This window comes from Pinus tabuliformis, chromosome 8 (assembly GCF_031772625.1).
Source record: "Pinus tabuliformis cultivar Carrire ecotype Pingquan chromosome 8, CPIR1, whole genome shotgun sequence".
NCBI classification, from domain to species: domain Eukaryota; kingdom Viridiplantae; phylum Streptophyta; class Pinopsida; order Pinales; family Pinaceae; genus Pinus; species Pinus tabuliformis.
This window is the reverse complement of record NC_142294.1, coordinates 1,345,699,195-1,345,721,505: the sequence shown is the minus strand read 5'-3', so window position 1 is coordinate 1,345,721,505 and position 22,311 is coordinate 1,345,699,195.

The window sequence follows — 22,311 nt, the reverse complement described above, 5'->3', positions numbered from 1 at the left end:
AAGATATCTACTATGTCTGAGATAATCTTCTTCACTTAGTTCTTTTCAGTTATAGAAGAGAATAGAAAGCATCATAAGTATGATATTATGCATTATAGAAAGATAGATATGAAATCATCCTAAAATCATGGAAGGATAAATGAAGTAGAAAGTCTGCATGGTTGTAATAGTCACCATGATAGAAAGGAAGTAGCTCATGACATCTCCATTGGAAGCATATAAGGAAAACTGAAGTAGAAAAATATATGGTTGGAAGAAATTCATATAACAAGATAAGAAATCATCATACATCATCATCATTAGAAAGGATCATTTTCAGAATGATTATCATTAAGATCCTCCATTGGCATCTTTGTTAAAAGATTCACCTATACTTAAGAAGATGCAAGTGTCTCACAGATGGTCTACATTCCGCCTTATGTAGGATCTATAGGTTAAAAGGATGATGGTATGATGACAAATATGTGCAACATGACATGATTGTTAAAGTGATTTCATCTTCAAGAAAGGAAAGGAAGTTGCTAGAAGGAAGCCTAGATGACTAAAAGAAGGAAGACGTATGTATATATTTGATAGATAAATTCATGTCATCGTATGATTACAGATAATATGATTAGAATTATCCATCTAATGAGCATGATGAAAGGAAATGGGAACTCTTCCTTATGAAAAGATACATGAAGGCATGAATACAATGTGCCTTGAACTCTTCTACATGATAATATGACCTCATGAAGAATATAAGGTGGTTTCAAAATATGGTTCCTATGATGAAGGAACCATGTATAGAAGATCCTAAGAAGAGTTTATGAAAGATGTATCTATAGTCACACAAGATAAGATAAGTGAGTAACATCTGATAACAAGAAGGATTAGCTATGACACCTCCATGGAAAAGGTATGAATACCCTGATATGTATGCTGGAAAAGAATATCCTTGGTGAGGTATGTCTTGGAGATGGATTCAACATGTGTTGGATGTTGATGTTCCTAGAAGCTGATGTCATATCCAAAAGGCCACCATAAAGAGGTAACTTTGGTTTAATGTTCATTTTGATTTTGAGAAAATATCTGGTTGGGTTGAAATATGGCTACCAAAAGAGGGTTGTAGAAGACACCTACAACTAGTACTCATGAGATTGGATGGAAGATCTTGAAAGAAACATGACTTGGAAGAGTTAGCTGTATCAAGAAAATATAGATGTATACTAGAAGATCACTTTCCAATGAAGAGAAGGATTACATGACTATTGGTTCAACATTATGGTTCATTGAATGGAAAGTGATGGAGAAGATGGTCGATGCCCTATGATAAAGTGATGATGAAGAAGGCTCCATGATGAAGAAGATGAAGTTCATGACATGATGCAAAAAAATGAGCCCTATAAGTAGTTGATAGTACCATGATCTTCACCAAAGAGCAAATAATTGATGTTGGAAACAAGTCCCTAGTTGAGAGGGAGCTTGGTAAAGTCCCTTTTTAAAAGGGAGGTTGGGAATATTCCTTTTATAGGAATGTGTAAATCCTCCCTAATTGAGAGGGAGAGATAGAACCATCATTCTTGTCTTCATGTTAGGAAAAAAGAATGGAGGATTTGGTAAGCATCTGAGATTGATTCTGATACTCTTTGAGGATGTGGTATGGAATCCAATAGGCAAGAGTAGTGAAAGAGGAAATTTCTTGAGGATGTGTTATTCCAAGACAAGAATGGTCCTAAAAGGACATACCTTGTGAACATATGGATGGGGTATGTGCCTTGAGAGACAATGATGAAAGGTGTTTATGAGTCATTTTATCGCTAGCATTGTGTTATGATCTTGTGGAGAGATAGAGTTCTTAGTCAAGGCTTTTCTATGTGACAATGTTGGTTGGTACGACAAGATGAGATGAGATAAGTTGAAATGATATCTTATAAGATGGCTTACCAATATTATTCTTCTTATGAGAATTATTCAAGATAAGAATGTCCAAGTATTGTGTATGGATAAAGAACACCTCCCTAGTTAAGGGGGGGTGTTGAAATGTGCAACTAGGTTTGGTCTTCATAATGTCTATTGTAATCATGATTTTATATATTGGATATTAAAGAGAAAATAAATTTATTATTGTCATTCTTGATGTGCGGGTTTCATGCTCAAGGTAAATTTATTTATAGGTCAAGAACCCATTGAGTGCTTCTAGGTTTTTCATAGAATTATGAATTCAAAAGGATCATTATCATATATGTAATACCCCTTTGAGCTCGTTGTATCTTGTAAATAATTTTTTTTTGTAGTTTAAAAAGTGTCATAAAGACCCTCCAAGACCTTGCCAAACAAGTCGGCCTACAAGAAGGATTAAGTCAGCCTCATGGGAAGAAATTCAACCTCCTAAGAAGCATATATATAATGGAACCTCAACATCATTTATAGACATTCATTTAAGTAAGAAAGCAAGTTGGAAAAGGACGAAGATCAAGAAAAAGAAGAAAGAAAAGAAAGATTGAAGTTTTGGACCTCTCTCTCTTTCTCATGTTAAAGGTTTCTAAAGTAGATGCTAAACCGAAATTCTAGAAGTTGCGAGGGAAGTTGAAATTACAGAAGAAAATTCCAGGGAAGTCGAAGTTGCAGAAGAAGTTACTGAGAAAGTCAAAGTTGTTGCTAGGTCAAAATTGCTGGAAGGTCAAAGTTGCTGGCATTAGGGGAGTTTTGAGGTCTAAAATGGGCCTCCTGAGAAAAATTTACAACCAAAATAAATTTAATAAGAACCAATAAGATTCAAGATGATGATTTCAACCATGGGGGATGATTCACCATTTTTGGAGTAAAAAGGAAAAAATAATAAAATAATAAAACTACTTTTTCAACTTATTTCCCTAAGATTTTACTCAAATTTCGAGCGAGAGTACTCATTGGATGAAAAATTTAATTCCTCATCCAAGGAGTACCCATGTTGTATACTTTAGATTGACCCTGCTACACAAAAGCTAAGAAATACATGAAAAAAACATGATTGAAATCACATTTTTCATGTATTTCTCATTTTTCGTGTAGTAGGGTTCATCTAAAGTATGTAACATGGGTACTACTTGGATGAAGAATCATATTTTTCATCCACCCAAATGTTTTTGCTTGAAATATGAACAAACCCATAGGGAGATAAGTTTAAAATATGAGTCGAAAAAATAGTTTTTTCTTTTTTCCCTCTAAAATTTGCTGATGTAATCTAATCTTATTTTATTATTTCCACTATTATTTTATAATTTCCTTGGGAGGCCCATTTTAGTTCTCAAAATTTCCTTAATGAAGTTTTTGGGTCGAAATTGCTAGGTCAAAGTAGCTGGAAGAGTTGATTAAGAAGGAGAAGTTTGACTTGGTCTTAGAGGAGTCTTTGACAATTGTCTTTGGTCTTGGAATTCACCATCTGAACATTCTATAAGAAGAGAATAATTCTTGTGGGTTTTCCTCTCAAAAGGAGAGGTTTTGGACCTGCCTTTCAACCTACATTTTGTGTCCTCTTGTCTATTTTGATCTTCATAGTTTGATAGTCTCTTGATGATAAGAACATAACAATAATCAAGTGAAATAAGAAACTAATCAAGTTAATTAAAAATACATCACAAGCAGTTATCAAAGTAAGAGAAATCACCTAATCTACCAGACCCTTGATTTCTCAACATGGTATCAAAGTTAAGGTGACTACAATAAGAATACGAGGCACCTTGAAGATCACATCATTAAAGAAGGATACATAAAGTCTAGGCACCAAGGCATAGTACTCATCTCAAGGATCACACCATCATAAGGAGAAGAAGACCTCAAGGACCTTACCTCCACTCAAAGAAAGGAGGACTACACTTTTGAAGCATTTTGAAGTCTCCATATTCTACATTTCTACATCCAAAGAAAGCAAGAAGAAGCATTTACATCATCATCAAAGAAATCAAGGTGATCTCCCTCTCTTTGAATAAAGGATCACATCTCAAGCATATCATCTAGAAAATAAGTATTATCATCTTTAAATAAGGAAGACATCATCAAGGAAGAAATCATCTTTAAGAAGGCATCTTCAGTCGTCATGATTGTAAAAAAGGCATCAAGTTTAAGATATCATATTTAAAGAAACATCTTCACTACAAGTAATTATATTTATATTTATGTTTGAATCTATTATCAATGTGACTTCATTATGCAAGGAGAGCAACAAACTGGCTGGGTCATCAAATTTCCTTGCATGGAAAAAGAGGATGGATGTGATCCTCATAGAGAGTAAAGTTATTGATTGTATTAAGGGTTCAATATCCAAACTATCTCAAGAGAAATCTCAAGCACTATCGAAGTATATGAAAGGGGAAATAAGGGCTCAAAGAATCCTCATAGAATCAATTAAGGATCTCCTCATCCCTTATGTATCAAAGTTGGATAAATCGAAAGATATCTATGAAAAGTTGGTAGAATTGTTTTCCATAAGCACTGCAAGAGAAGTCATATCATTGAGAAATGAACTATATAAAATGAAGGTATCAAAGGAAGAAGGGGTAGCCTCATACCTTATGAGGGTATCTCAAATAAGAGATCAACTACAAGAACTAGGAGAAGTAATGATTGATAAAGAGATGACCACTTTTGTGATCAATGCACTACCTAATGAATGGGGAAACTTTGTATCAAGTATTTATGGAAAGAAGGAAGCCAATCCATTCAGTTAACTTTGGTAATTATGTAAGATTGAAGAAACTATTTTGAAGGAAAAAAGTGATGTTGGATCAAATGAACAAGTTCAATCATATGCTGTCATGGCCAAAAGAAAAGGAAAGTTTGGAAAGTTTGATCCTTAGAAAAATGAAGAACATTGATATGTCAAAGATACAATTCTATGAGTGTAATGAATATGGGCACTTTAAAATGAATTATTATGCATTAGCTATCTAAACGACACGTACACTGCAATATGGATCTTATATGAATAAAGTAACAAAAAATTGGTGCCTAGCCCAAATAATCTAAATGATTAAGGACCACTTGGGGGATTTGAAAATAGACAAGTTTTCCTTAGTAAGATGCTCAGCTAATGCGTTGGAGAACATAGTGGAAAACGAAGGGGTCGAGAGTGCCAGGTTGATCACTGAAATGGCCTGGGAGGACATGGTGGACGGACAACTAAAGGATGACTGTCGAGCAATGGTGGAGTGATATCACTCCACATAAGAAGGATGAAGTGGCATACACTAGGTGGGCCAAGATGAGGGCAGTGACCCACCTAGTGAAATGAATGTTTAATAATCACCATGATTCTAAAAGTAGAGATTGTTAGGGATGATCGAGGAGGTACATGTCTTCAAGGTATAAAGGACATGATGGTCGCTGATGGGAAGGAGTGTAACCCAATTTTACTCAATCGTTACTCAATGGGAGGTCGCATTAATAGGAAAGGATGGTTTAAGGAGTGGAGAATGACAACACCTAGCAAAAAGATGTATTAGAACAAGAAAATGGCAATAATGAGCTTGGACAGACCATATGCAGAGGCGAATGAGGAGGAATATGGTCCCATCCTCGCACGAATGTACTGTAACACCATCGGTAAGCGAAAGTTACCAGAAATAGACAGGGAAGGTGCTCAAAGGACGAGCCATAATTGCTTGTTCTGGATGTTTCCTTTATATGTTAAAGATGGAAGACACATTGTCTACATAGTGTTAAGTGTAAAGGATACAAGGATGAACAATAGCGAGAGAGAATATGTTCATCAGAGAATTGCATCCTCTAAGATAGTTATGGCTAAGGGGAGAAATGTTAGTGGTAGGTCACGAGGGAGACCGAGAGTGGATGCTCAGAGCTCCATGGGTAGTAAGAGGACCAAAATGGAGTATGTGAAGAGGTAGGTAGCACTAAAATGTCATGTGACTATCCTGGAGAAAGGCAAAGAAATTGTCAAAATTTGGGAAAATGAAGTAAGGCGCCTGCGAAGGAGCATACAGAGAACAAAATTGAGGAAGAGCTAGATTGGATCATAGACATGGGGATATCCCAAACGAGGTATATGGTCTATTAGAGAACTTTGGAGATGGCATGGTACGTTAAAACCCTAGTGGGAAAGTTGCAAGCAGAGGCAACAGAAGAGAGAACCAGGTGTCAAATGGAACACCAGCTGCAACTAAAGGCAATTGAGCAATGACTGCAGGTTGTAAAGGAGGCCCTCCAAAGGGTGGAAAACATAGAGTTCTTGCAAGTTGATAGAATTGGAGATATGAACAAAATGTTCTCAATTTACCTAAAATACATCCATAGCCTGGATATCACACTGGAACAAGGACAAGGAGAACTGACCAAACTAACAAAATATAGGGCCAGACAGGTAACTGGAGCTAGCAGCGAGCAAACAGTGACACAGACAATAGGGGCAACTGCAACATCAACTCCATCAAAGAATATTAAACCTATGTCTGGGTTAGGTGTGGCGGAAGCTCCATCAATCTCCCTGGATAAATGATCATGATTTTGTGTCTATTTTTGTCGTATTTTATCGAGTGGCTTTGTAGGTCGATTCACAGTAATATGATGATAGATAGGTTTGTAGGTGTAGAAAAAAAAGATAGATTCACAGACAGACTGCCTTGAAGTGGCAAATGACTAAGTAGTAATAGAAGAAAAGAAAATTCTGCAGATATGCTTAGGAGATACCATAGACCAAAAAGCCTTATGGCAGGTCTTGCTAAATTGTTGTGCAAGACTATATTTTACTGCAACTGGTCTGGTTTCCAATCTAGTAGACCATCAGGTTATGATGTACTATATTTTTCTATAGTAATATAAGGTTTTCTACTAACTTACAAAAAAATTATTTATATATAATGATAAATTTTAAATAAACTATTTAAGCAATTTGTTGAATATCTTTGAAATGTTTATTTTAAATTTGATGAATGATGAATATATTTAGATATAATATAAATAGTAGAAAAGATATCATTTATTATTTTTTTATTTAATTATAAACTAGTATAGATTTTTTTTAACTAGAGACTTATTTGGGATTAATTTTTTAAAGTGCAAACTTATTTTTTAGTGTAAAATTTGAGGAAAATTTTGCAACTCAAGATATTTGATTTCTCTTAGCATTTAATATATCTAGAATTAAAATGGATATATACTAGTTCTTAATAGTATTATTTATATTGATTGTGGTAGAATTGAGAAAAAAAGATGAACCCTAAAAATATTGCCGCCTCCTCGCTTTCGGCCGCCGTCTGGCCTCGAGACGGTTCTGTCGACGCAGGGGACGAGTGCTTCCTCCATGAGTTTCTGGTTAACCTCTCCTCTGTTACATCTGCCTTCGGCGATGCGCATTGCATCCACGGATTTCAGGTTTTTTCCACCTCGAATATGCTTGCTGGCCATCATATTCTGAAAGCCCCCCTCATTTGTTTAGCCCTCGGCCCTGTAGCCGACAGATCATGGACTTGTGCAGCCGCTTCACGCGCGAGCCGACCCCATCAAAATGAAGGTATAGCGGCTGAGGAAGAACGCGCAGAGTACCCTCTTATCCATCCTCAGGCAGCGGCCCCCAGGAAGAATTTCTCCGCTCTGGAAGGAAGCCCATTCATATCAGCGCTCTATCTGTTCCCCCAGAATAGCTATTACCCTGTTCTAGATCTGCAAAATTTATTAAGCTTCCTGGATCTGCCTGGACGGATCTCCCGGAAACTCTCCTCGGCGGAATGCATTGACAGGCTCATTAATCTTTGGACCCTCCCCTCTTCTACTCTCATTCCCCTGCGGCAAATTCAGGAGGAGAAGGCCCTTCAAAGCTCCAGTCCTCTCTCATCTGAGATTTGCAAAGGTTGGAGCCGGGTAGCAGGAGCCAGATCTGACCCAGATCTGCATGAAGATTCACATGTTTTCCAGATCCAAGTCAACCTCTCGGGCAAGACAACAATGCAATGGGCACGCGCAACGGATCTTGTGCAGGACCTTTTGCAAAATCTTGAAGGCCGGCTAGGGATCCCCTCATCTTGCCTCAGACTGATATACAAGGGTAAGCAACTTACGACTACCCTTCCTCTCTCTTATTACAACATTCAGAGGGACGCCTCTATTGTAGCTACTTTTCGTTTGAGAGGGGGTTCCTTCAGGCAGACCTCCTCTGCCCCTTCTTTCTCTTTTAAAGATGCTGTCCGCAAAGATGCTGCCCATTCACAGCCTTCTTCAACAACAGGCCATCCATTTGAGGCTCCAAAGCCTTTTCTGGTAGACAAATCAGAGGACATTCCTTCCATCAATCTCTCCCATCCTGGGATTGATGATCGCTATCAACTTTTTGCAGAATCCGCACTTGTATGTAGATTCAATGGGCTATGGCCTCGCACATCAGATCTATACCAATGGATTCATACCAATTGGACTAAAAAAAGCGAGATATACTTATGTTCAAAAGGATTCTTCATTGTGGTTTTTGACCGAAATGAAGATTATCAGAAGGACTTAATGGGAGGCCCTTGGTTTTGGGGCTCGGCGGGGTTTTTTTCTACTCCTTGGTTTCCAGACTTCGACCCTTCTACAGTTGTTATCACCAAGATTCCCATTTGGGTCAGGCTCCCGAACCTTCCGGCGCATCTATAGCATATTTCGGTCTTCATAGCAATTGCAGAAACTTTAGGACGCTACCTAGCTATAGATTCTTCTCGAAAGGCAAATGGGCCCTACACCTATGGTAGAATCTGTGCAGAAATGGATATAAGTAGAGGACTGCCGGATCAGATTAATCTCAAGTATGGCGATTTCCATTGGACTCAAACCTTGGATTACGAGAACACAGCTTTCCGTTGTTGCCATTGTCATCAAACAGGATACCTCCAAAGTTCATGTCCCCAGTACCTTGACAAAAAGAAGATTCCAAAGCGCAAGCCCAAGTCCAAAAGTTGGAACCCCTGTGCGCCTCCTCCCCTATGGACGAATCAGATTCCGCTAGTTCAGATGAGGAGGAAATTGTTTCAAATGGACAGAACGCTGAGATTCCGCTGGATGCTCCCTTGGACGATCCGACAAACCCCTTTGTCTCTCAGATATCCCATAAACGTTCTCATTTCACTTCGTCCTCAGATTCTGAGAAGGATATTCCGCCGCCAGGGCAGAACAGTCTTCAACTTGTTTCAGCTCAGCCAAATTCCACTGAATGGGTCAAAGTAAGCAAGAAAAAAGGAAAAAAAAGTCGTGTGATAGTAACAACCCCCTCAGGGTAGTTCTCTCTGCTTAGTTCCGGTTCTTTGTTATTCCATGTTCTCTTTAGCCCTCTCTTGGTTCTACGCCAAGGAGCAAGCTGGAGCCTATCTCCTTGGGCTCCCTTGCTTTTATGCTTCGCTTGCATGCAAGCTTGATTGTACTATACTCTTCTTTTTAATAGAATTAGTCTTTACTCAGAAAAAAATAAAAATAAAAATAAAAATAAAATAAAATTAAAAAAAAAATAGTATTATTTATATTTATATAAATTTCACATCTCTCTGTATAAAAATACTCTTATTTTTTATTTTTTTTTAAATCCCTAATAATTTTCCTTGATAGTGGTGCTTATGAAGTAAAGGGGGACGAGGGAACATGTCATCTCATTCAGCTCCTTGGTTCCCTTAGTTTCTAGCAGTAACACTCCAATCTAATGCCTACAACACTCTCAAAGTTTTGGCATCAAGTCTACATTTATGTAACATATTATCCTCCATGTTTTTCTATGCTTACAACAAGTTATGCAAAAACATGTCATGAACTCAACTTTTATGTTATCCAGGCACGGTTTTGGACTAAACGCCCATGGCAAGAAGAAGACTAATATGTGTTTATGCACCTTTTTTTTGCTAATCAATAAGATTTCTTAGCTTAGAAGAACGCACACACATTTTCCTTTCACATGTTTTATACTTTTTATAATTTAATTTATATATATATATATAGATATATAGATATATAAATAATTGTAAATATTGATTTTTTTAGATGATTATTAATTAAATTTAATTCTAAAGTTCTAAAATATAATGGTTACTAATTTATGAATCATTACTTTAATTTATATGGTGTCTATTAAGTATAGACTAGTAGGCTTGAGTGAGATTTAGTCCCTACTTACAAATTTCATAGATAGGGGTTGAGGATGGAAGCAACTTTGAAAGAATTAAACTATATTCCAGAGGGTGTCCAAGTTCAACTAAACTTTACACAATAACTACATTACTATTAAAAATGTGATAACTATTTAACTTTAATTAGCATAATGCATAATTTTACAATATAAATCAAGTTAATTTATAATAAAAAAAGAAGAAGTGAATAACAATATCACGTTTCATTTTGATGAGTTAGTATCAATGTAATAAACAATAAAAATTAAAAATACAAAAAAAAATAAATAAAAATAATAATGAGCAATTATAATAATGTACTTTTTAATTAATATTTCATAATTATTAATATTTGTAAATCATGGGTATTAGAAGTCAAGTGTGTCGATTTTATATTTGATATTATTGCTATAAAACCTTTTTGGGTTGATAGATTTGAACTTCTTACCTAGTAGAGACTAAACCCCACACAAATTAATTAGTCTACACTTCATGTGTCAAACACTAAATGATTTCATTGACCCCAAAATAAATAACAACTTTAATATACCCAAAACAAATAACAATTTGAGTATTAATTTTTACTTCATTCATCTCCTTGTGAGATAAATGAACATTTGACACAATATGATGTTATCCCTTCCACCTAATTTCAAATTCTAATAAAGACTAAAATCCACACAAACTACAAATAACAATTTAAATATTAATTTTAAAATAATTAACAAAGCAATGTTATCATCTCCACCTAATTTCAAATCTTAATGAAAACTAAAATCCACACAAACTACAAACTACAAATAACAATTTAAATATTAATTTTAAAATAATTAACCAACCACAAATAACAATTTGAATATTAATTTTAAAACCGCCACGGGGAATTGGTTGCTCACTTTAAAACCAAATGGAAATTTCTTGTTCACGAACCTACTCTTCCTGACTCCGTCTGATGGCTCCCGAAATCTGAGTTTATCTTCCTTATTCCAATTATTTTTACCGAGGTTCACAATATAAATCAAGACAAAACACGTGTAATTAATAAATTTCTTAAGAAATGGAGAGGGAGAAAATAAGTGTAATTATCAATCTCTTAGAAAATGAAGAGAGAGAATTAATGATAGACGTACCTCTTGAGTATTAAAGGCTGATAGATCAAATCTAGACGACAATGTTATATTTCAGTTTTATTGATATAATTTAAGTGTAATTATTAATTTTTTTTGAAAATGAAGGAGGAGAATTAAGCGTTGTACCCTTGAATATTAAAGGCCAATTAGACAGAAAGGTTATATTTCAATTTAATAATTTATTATTGATATAATTTTTTTTGAAAATGTGTTATGTTTTTTATTTGGAAAAAAAATGTTAATAATAATTATTTTATTTTATAAAATGTTATTAAATTTCTTTTAATTGGTTAAGATGTTTTTTATGATATAAAGAAATATGTTAACAGTTCAAGACCTAGAGTCATTTCATATGAGTGGAAGTCTGCCCTCTTACGAACTACCAATAAGGTAATTCTAAGTGACATGAGTTTTCTTGAATAATAGTAATGAGTCAATTTGCATTCAGGATCACATCAAGTGATGATTTTCCTTCATTATTGTTTTGACAACTAAGTTATGATATATTTTCTCACTGTGTAAAATAATGTGATATTGTATTATTCTTTTTTTTTAATCATAAATTATATTTTTTTGACTAATATTCTAACACTTGTATATCATATATTTATTTTCTAGCATATATCACATTACAAACATACCATTCATTAATACAATAAAATGATTTTCAACTAAGAAAAAAAAACATAACTATCATATAAATCTTAGATGAAACAATTTAAAATTTGAAAAAACATAAACTCTTTAAAAATTTATTAAGAAACAATCAACAATTCTATATATAAAGAAAACCTAATAATATCATAACTAAATTAAAGATGGAAAAATATTCACTTTTGTTCCAGCTAGCCGGACAAACATGTGATGGGAGAGGTTACTAAAAGATTCAATCTCCTAGGTGACCTTAAGGAAATGGAATCGATAGAACATATCAAACAAACTCATCCACATCAACAAAACACACTCAAGAGACATGTCATCCACTCAAACAACCTGTCCCTGAGTTCCACTAATGATTTAAGACTTTTAACCCAGAGTCACTCTCATGCTATAAGAAAGACAACGACCAAAAACTCTAACTCGCTCTCACAGGCCTTTGTGCCAGTGACTCTGAGATTTGAGCCACTTTTCTAGCTCAGAATCTCGGCCTCTGCCCGGAACTTGTTATAACCTTCAGAATCATTCAAATGCATGATAACAATACTGAATACTAAAAATCAACCTTAGGATTAGGCATGAGAATCCCCAACTGGCACTGACATTCTTTCAAACACTTGGCATCAATGCAACCTACAGGACTAGGATACAAGACAAAACATAAATGACTGAAATAACTTATGAAACATAACAAGAAGGATCACCTCCTTTTCCATTGAACTATCATACCATCAATTAGGTCTTGAATCCATCCATTTAACAAATACAAGTAAATACATGAAATGACCATATGAACCAATCACATAACCATGCTTATAACCAACATTAAACCATATAAATATCAGAGATATGCAACCATTAAATCCATATGTAAACAAGTATAAAAGTAAGAGAACTTAGATTTTATTAGTCATAGGCAAATTAGACTAGGTTCGGGACTTCCACGTACCACCCGCCCGTAGACGTGGTTGAACCAAATCTCTCTTTCAGCCAGTCACCCTCGTGCCATATTCCAAGCATGAATGTGGGATCTCATAAAACAACCAATCCAAGAATAGTGAATGGAATCCAAAGGTTAAACCACCTCCACCCTCACCCAACTGTGATCACACCAAAACCGGTGCTTTGATTACAACCAAACTGAAATTGGAATTCCATCCGGAATCCATCACTATCCTTGAGGAATTTTCCGTCTCCTTTTTTCTTAGGCTTTACCGCAATTGAATCTCAGATCACTAGGCCCTAAATCGAGACCAGTTTCTCAGGCTTTACTACAATCCAAACCCGGATCACTAGGTCCTAAATTGAGACTTCTCGCTTAGGATTTACCCTGTATCCCCCCAAACCGGTCAATGGATTCCTATGCCATTTGGAATGAACCTTGAGACCACCTCCACCCCAGATTCCAAAATCCCTCTGGTAAACCAAAGCTCAAAATCGAAATAAACTTCCCAACACCATGGCATCCGGAAAAGGGAAAGGCTAGGCTGAAAACCACTGTCATAACCTAGAAAGCCCATGCCACCGAAAACAAGAGAACCATACACCAACATGCAAAGTCATGCATGTCCAAACCAGCTAGAAATTGCACATGCAAAAGGTTACATGCAATTATTTCTGCTAAAGCTGCCTGATCCTGATTTTCCTTGCTTGATCTTTGCTTTGCTTTGCTTTCCTTACTTTTCCTTCCTTAATCCAAACCTAGAGTGCTCTAAGAAAACTCTAAGTGACCAAGAGTGAGAGAGAGAGAGAGAATAATGAGAGAGCTCCAAAATGAACTGACCAAGAGCTTTTACCGTATAAGAGCTTGCCAACTGATCCTCAAAAGCCTTTTTATTAATGCAGCCTATAATTGTTTCATTTTCCATTATTTTCCTTCAATTTTCTGCTCACATGCAACATGTGACCTTTCACCTTACTTTTCTCCTAATTTTCTTTATTTTCATAAATAAATGTGTCAAAGATGCCTTTCTTCCTTTTATGTCTTGCCTTAGCCTTTACCAATTTTCCTTAACCAAAACACACATCCAGTAATGCCCACTAGGATATATTTTCCCAACATTCAGCTTAGAATAAGTGTCCCTTACCCATGGTCTTATTTTGCCTTTATTAAATTTTATTACATGAACTTTTCAACAAGGTTGTTACAGAACCCTCCCCCTTGGAACACCTTCCTCGATGTTAAACCACACCAAGACCCCAACAAAACCACTGAAAAACAAACATACTGCCCATGGAGCTTTATACCTAAGCTCGTTGCAATATTTACAATACAAGACCTGCTAAAAAGCAAGACATCATGACAACATGACAATATAATAACCATACAACATACTGGAGCTTTATAACACAACTCATTACGGTATTTACAATAACCACTTATACACATATGTACATTTTCTAAACCAAAAAATAAAAGGATACGATGTCTATATCAATCAACAAGGAAATCCATAGGATCGCACCTCCACCCTCAAAGTAATACCAGGATTCACCTCCTTCCCAGGAAGTCCAGAATCCATTGTCACAGGCAAAGTTGCATCCAAGGTCCCACGTTAAGTGAACAGTTACCTACTCATTATTCCAAGGCGCACTCCCAATGTGCATTTGATTCCCTCTAGCAATGCTAATGACCAAAACCAATATATCCACGACCTTCCCTTCTTTGCTACACAGTGCCTCGAAAAATCCGGTCACCTCCTTCCATGCAGTCACTCACCTTCTAAGTTCCCTAGAATCCCTAACCTGGGTGATCCATCCCTTGGAAAGGCTTCCTTGATTCATAATATCAAACAAAAAGGCATATACCTGCCTCAACAATCATATCGGTCATAGCATGATCATGAAAATCAATGGACACTATTGGGTACCAATGTCCCACAATGGCCCTGCTCCTGAAGTACTCTACCAGCATACTGCTACATGTTCCAATTCTTTTATTGTTGTTGTCAATTCTTGCAGTCGATTTCAATCACCCAACCGACTTGTTCATGCATTCCTGTTCTAAGCACATAATTTCCATTAGATTCAAATAAATTGAAATAACCTCAAATCATACCTCATTGGTAGTTCGTCAATAAGGTGCACTTGAAATCCTATTCGCCTCAGGTCACAACAAGTCGAACTAATTGTTTGATCAAAACATCATGTATAAACATATCACATATGGTTAACTCAAGACACAACCATCATAGATAAACATCATAACTAACATGTAACCATCATAAACCAAAATCATAGATCACATATTATCATCATATACCATAGTCATAAATCACATGCATAATAAAACTAAAATAAAATGTTGATACTTATCCTTTCATCAATCCTTAGCTTCTACCTTTTTCTTTATTTAGTATGCACTCTGGATCAGTTGCCACACTAGACAAACACCCAGTGCCTTCTCCTCAACCATGTGCACATACACATAGTGTGCATCACACACATACAACTACACACATCATACAACACCATGAAATACATGCATCTACACTAGTACCATATGTACCACATGTACACTGCAACCACTTACACAATGTGTGCACATCATCACATGTACACAGCATCACCTGTGTAACAGCCCCAAAATAAAAACATGTAATTAATTAGATTAATCATGCGATTTATAATCAACACGCAATTTATCAACTAATTAACATCAAATTTCAAAAATATGAGTATAGGCAACTTACCTGTGGCGATGATGTTTCTCACTTGTGATTTCAGGGTTGAACGCTAGTTGAATTCTGCTAATTGAAACAAAGTCTTGGGGATGACTCTCCACCCAACCGTAGGCTCAATTGCACAAAATCTTGCTACAACTGGCCACCCACGAGCCCTCAATCAACATACTACTGCCAGGGAATCCTTTGTCTAACGACACTATTCTCCCAAGAGAATGGATGATGGAATCACGGAATGATGGAATGCCTCTCATCTTCCTCACCATCTATTAAATAGAGGAAACATTGGAAGGGGAACCACATGCACACACTCCATGTGTCAACATGCACTTTACTGCTTTCTTGTTTTATTTTTTTTGTTTTTACTTTTTGATAGCTTTACTGATTTTTATTGCTTTCTTGTTTTATTTATATTTATATTTATTTAGAGCTTTAGTATTGTTATTTATTATTTTATTATTATTTATTATTTATTTACTATTACTATTTTTTATTTATTGTTTATTATTTATTTTCTTGTATTTTAATATTATATTATATTATTTATTATTTATTTATTTTCCTATTTTTATTATTTATTATTAAGGGACATTACATAATTCTCCACTTTAAGGAACTTTATCCCGAAGTTAAGTTGAATTCTTTAACATTTTATTTTGTTATTTATTACTTCATGTTCGTCGACACCCTCTGCTGAACTAGTATAACCAGCAGGCATCGAAAGTTTCACAACACCCGGGAAATCCCAAGGAATCTCTGTCCTTTTTCCCACTTTTGGAACCAGGCATAAGCCTCCTTGGTCTGTATCCTAGTCCAAGGCTGGCCCCAAGGCTTGTGCCTGACTCAGACCTTATCTGCCCTAAGGCGGGCATTCGGTACAGTGCTCAATGTCTCCGAGCATCTCGCAAGTTTGGCCCACTCCCCCCACAACTCACTAAGGCGCACAACCCCAGGCATTGAGTCCTTACACCCCTACTAGACTTTGGCATCCCAATACAATACTAGGCACCTAGCCTTCAATATCAGGCACTTGGCCTCCTCAAGATGGTCCCATAGCCCTCAAGAGCTATCCATCAAGAGCTATACACAACAAAGGAACCACTGGCATATGTAGTGTTGATTGAGTTTGTCCTCAGCCCATATGGTGTTACTTATTCTCCCTCGTGCGTATGGGCTCACATGAGATCATCAAATAAACCAGCCCTCTCAACCCATTTGTGGAGTTCTGTCAATCATCACACCTCAACATGCAACCAATGCATTAGCTATACATCATAGTATCATAGAAAATAATCCACGTGCCAAGTCTTGTATGTCATCATGAGAACATTCATCATTGTTAATTGCAACATTATGAATAATAATGAACTGCATGCTCATGCATGTCATAAATTTGTATGCAATTATGACATGCTTCACCTCATGAAATACCATCATAAGTTATAACATCAACATATTTGCATCAAAGACATATCATGACTTCACATAATAAATGAACCACATGTCAATAGACCTCATATTATAGCATCATAATTCCTATGCCACATTATGCATATCATATCCATCATGAGTTTTCAACATTAAATACCTATCATCATGTAGTAAATGAATATGTCAATATACCTTGACATAACACCATAATGCCTGTGCATATCATCATCATCATAAGGATACATCATCACTATAAGAACCACATGTGCATCATTATCCTCCTACCATTATATCACGAAACCTCATGTAACATTATACTCAACATCATAACAGTTAATTAAACTAAACTGAAATCATAGTGTATGATTTAGATGTATCATAAAGTTTAAACAATAAAACATGATTTAGATGCTCCATAAAAGTATCTGTCTTAGCTAAGTAAGCACTCCTAATTAGTTCACCACACATTTTAATCAAGTAAATAAGGAAAGTCATTAAAAATAACATCTTCATCTTCCCAGGTAGCTGACCCTGGGCTATATTGGTCCCACTGGACCTTGACTTGCTCAAACTCACGGTTCCTGAGTCGACGAACCCGACGATCCAGTATACCAGTTGCTGGGGTTATAGAGCACACAAAAAATATCTTAAAAACACGAAATTGAGAGACAACACCAGAGATCTTAAAAACAAGAAGACATTATTCAATGGAGAACAAAAATCACGCTTCAAAACAGACCCTAGCCTTGCTTGGATTGCATAGGTAGAGGCAAGATTACAAATTTATAGATGGGAGAAGAGTTCAAGATTTCTCCTCATGTGAAATTCATGGTTGCACAGTGAAGCCAGAAAGTCAGTCACGATGGTCGGCAGTCGGTGTGTTAGGTTTGGCGTAGGCATGACTGTTAGAGAGTCGGCATCGACGTCTTCATTACAGCTTCATGTTTAACACAAAGCTCTGGGCTCAAACTCAACACCACAATGTGCCCACCTTTTTCATGACTTTTGAGGTCCCACTTGTGGCCTTTTGTCTTATAGTTCTAAAATAAATGCAAGTTGTGATCTACTTCAAATTACAATTGTAATGACCCGGATGCGGGTGTCCTGACATGCAATTAAGGCATCCCGCGCCTCTACACCTGTGTCAAGGCCGAGGCAGCAAGTGGGTACGAGACAGCGATGAAGACAAGAATTTATTTAATGCTACAGGCAAAAGGAATTAAGGAAAGGCAGAGCACGGCAGAGATAGCATTCAAGCCGAGCGAGCCTGCTCCGGTCTCGAGGAAGTCTGGTGTAATGGCGTTTTGTACGCGGCATATGGTGATGGCGAAGTCCTGGTTATATAACAATACCGCTCAGACCTGCAATGTTCAGGGAATGTTGTCTGAAGCGAGCGGTGGGCAAAATATTGAGCTGCAGTATTGTCTCAAGGAAACTGAGCAAAGTCTCCAAACGCTCAAGTTGGAAGCCGTGATGCGTCGAAGAGGAGTGCCTCGTCGAGGTGGTCGTTCAGGGGTTCGCAATGGGATTGAAGGGGAGGAGCCGCGCCCAATAGCTCCTATGGCAGCCATACCCCCCTCGTCATCCAGCTCTGAGGAGGAATTTCTGTGTTTACCGGATTCCTACCAGACTTTCCGCCTTCGAATTCCCAGAAGGATCCTTCAGTCGGATGTAATAGTCAATTTCTCTGTGTATCTTTCAGAAGCGCCTCCAGTTAATCCCTCATGGTCCTCCCCTGCTGTCGATAGTCTCCAGGGCAGCGAAATTCTTCTGGGGGACATGCAAGGAAGAGTGTATCGTGTCCCCCGTCCACTGGCACCCACAGAACAAGTCGACCAGCCTCAGCCGGCTCAGGAACAGGAGAACTCGACACATGATGAATCAGTGCAAGAAATTCTGCCATTAATAAATCGTGTTCAGAATAGAAATGAGGAACAGGACTCAGTTCATCCGGGTTCGGAGAGGCATCTTCAGGATGGTGAGGAGTCTGTCATTTGGCTTGATCCGCCCAGCCCGATGCACAGGCAACTGCCAACGTCGCCCAGTCACCTAACCTGAATCTGTTCGAAGGAGTTTCTCAAGGTTTTGTGCATACTTGTTCATGTATTTTTTGGTTAAATCCTCAATCTCGCTCAGTTCCTGTTCTCAGCCCTATAGTGGCAGCTTGTTAAAAGTTAGAGTCAGCAAGTTAATAGAGTCTGGTTTTTGGCTATCCAAAACTGTATGTTGTCCAAGGAACTCATTTGGACAATTTTTTGTAATTTTGTCTCAGAGGTCTGATAGTCTGTCCCAGTTGTCTCTGTTAGAGGGTGGCATCGTCCCCCTTGGATGATGTAAACTATGTAAATATTTTTCTTACTTAATATAGAAGTAGCCTTTACCCAGAAAAAAATAAAAATAAAAAAATTACAATTGTAATGACTTAATGTATCTCAACTAGAGAGGATCAATTTACAAGTATTTAGTAATATTTTCGTTGACTTAATAAATCGAATGTAAAAATCTAGTGCGAAAAAGCCAGATTATGCTATGACTGAACTGAATTTATGTAAGGGAGAATGTATAACTACATTATTGGCCTTTATGAGAAAACAATATAGGAAAGAAAAGCTAGAGGAACAGTATAACATATAAATGATGAAGAAGATAAATTTTCAAATGTCAAAAAGGCAAGTTTCTTGGGATTGTGGAACAAGTTAGAAATTTGTTAAAAGACAAATGATTGTTGCTTTATAGAGAAGTGAATTTGTTAAACAAAAAAAGAGATGAAAACCTCTCGGCTGGTTAGGAATATTACACTAATGCACAAAGAAACAAACATCTCCCCAACATAGGCTATAGAGTGGCACAAAAAGTGCCAGAGTATTACACCAATAAATATGGAGACATACTCACCGAAATTTCTCCAGCAAAATCAAGAATGCAACATTTTGACCAAGACTTGTCTTGAAGCCAATGCACGACTGCATATGGGCTATGGCAACAATTTAATGAGCATCAACTTTGGAATCGATTTTGATTAAAATCATAAAAAGACCAACATATCATTTGTTTCCATCTCCACATCCATGTTATGTCCTGTCAAAATTTGTTAGCAAGCAAAGAATCTAGACGCATAAAAGCTATGATACTCCAGATAATCATGCAGACTCATTTCAACAATGTGAATTAACGCTAAAAATCGTTCATGCATGACACCAAATGCTCAAAAATCAACATAAAATGACAAAAAAGGTCAAAGAAAACAAGAAACTCGCTTCATGTTTTGCGAATCACGAGGACATCATAATGATGTAACTCAAATTTTTTTTGCATGAACTGAAAAACAGTCGAGTCTGCTAGCAGTTTTCTGACAGCTCATCACTGCAATCCTGAGCAAAGGCTTTTCCCATCCACACATCATCCTCCTTACAACTCGCTCGTTATCGCTTCAATTTTGAATGCACAACTGTGTAATTGGTTATTTTTGTCTCCCGACAACATAGGAAAAACCCAAATTGAAGTGTTGAAAGCAAAGAACAATTCGCAGGAATAAACGCCGGACACAGAGAACCCTAATTCCTCACTGCCGTCAGAGAAACAACAACTCTCATATTCACATCCCACCAAATCCATCTCAATGGCACTGGATGTCAAATCCATCTCTATCTCCATCACATCCCACCAATGACGATTGTAAACCATTCTCCTAATGCTCTGCAATACAACTGATCATAGGGTCGAATCCAAATTGGGTATTTCAACGTGAAAAATGTATCCAAAATGCAGTGTAACCATGAAACTAAGCTTCCAGGAAAAGAGCAAAGGATCTGGGAAATATCAATGCAGCAATTTAGTAAGACAAGTGGTTTACGCAAACCAATGTGAATATCACAACCTTTTTGCAGATATACAACCACAGTAAGGAGACACCTTTGTCATAATTAATTAACAAAAAAGGTTTTACAAACACATCAAATATTGTGCATGGTCTACAAATGGTTTTGAATTGAATATTAAATCTAAATTTGAACTTGTAGGAGTTAAATATTGAAGTATTGATGATCAAAGCACCCACACCACAAGTTGAATGTGCATCCATCAATTTTGAATTTTTTTCCACGAAAGAGTGAGAGTTCCTTTTAAATCGTTTACTATATAGGAGGAAGAGTTTCAAAACTTGCACTTCTTCTATGCAAGAGAAATAAATTCATCAATTGATCTCACAAGGTATGTCCACTAATCTAGGTAAGTCCACAGCGTGCTGCTAAAACTCTGTTGTTGTACCCTCACAGTAAATGCCATTTTGACATGAACACAATGAAATTTGTGCCCCTTTTGCTTCTTCCTCGAACTACACACCTTGAACCACTCCTGGTCTCGCACCTTGCTTCTAGAGGCTTTCTCACAAACTCATCGAGCCCATTTCTCTCACAAATAAATTTCTCATGCAGTGGAATGGCTCCATACCCAACTATGCACAGTCACTCATGCCTTTCATCTTTCCTCTCACACTTGCAAGTGCAATGCCCTCTTCTCTTTTGGTCACTAACGCAACAAGCATCATTTCCTCTAGATGCTTCGTTGACACAATGAGGTCACTCCTGTAGTTCTCTTTAGCTCGCTCCATCATTGACATAATTTCTACCAATGACCTCCTTCCACTTAACCATCTGTTGATGGCAATCTCCTTGGTGCTCCAAGGCATGCACAGTTCTAAGTATCTCTTCTCTTTTATGACTGCTATAACCAAAACTGCATCCTTCATCTTTGTTGCACCATTTCCCACTGCTGCATCCTATTCTTATCAAACTTTTCAGCAACAATAGGGTTATCCCCTATATGTGCAGCATTGCACATGCCTCCTATCCTTGCATTCAAAGTACAACCGCATGTGTTAAGAAAAACAAGGGTTTTCACAATTCTATTCAGGTGATGCTTCCTTGGCCACTCCATCTTGTTATTCAATCTTCAATGTGATCAAAGCACAAAGGGAATCAAAGGAGCTGACAAATTCCATGGGCAACTCTTTCGCTGGTGCTTTCTATACTGCTTTGTTGGCCGCAAAAGTCCCCTTGCATGCATAGAGTGAAGTTCATTCCCCATCTCTTCCACCATATTAAATATGCACATATGAATGCCAAAACTCCCTACATGTCAACTAATTTCCTCCACATCATCATCATCACCATCTTCTTCCAGCATGCATTGAATGCTACGCCCCTCACCCTCTTCAACTACTTCTGCATAAGAACAAGGGTCTTTTTCTATTTCTGTTGATTTTAAACTAAGCTTGTTTTCATCATATTTCTTTTCTTCTTTATCCATGCTGCTCTT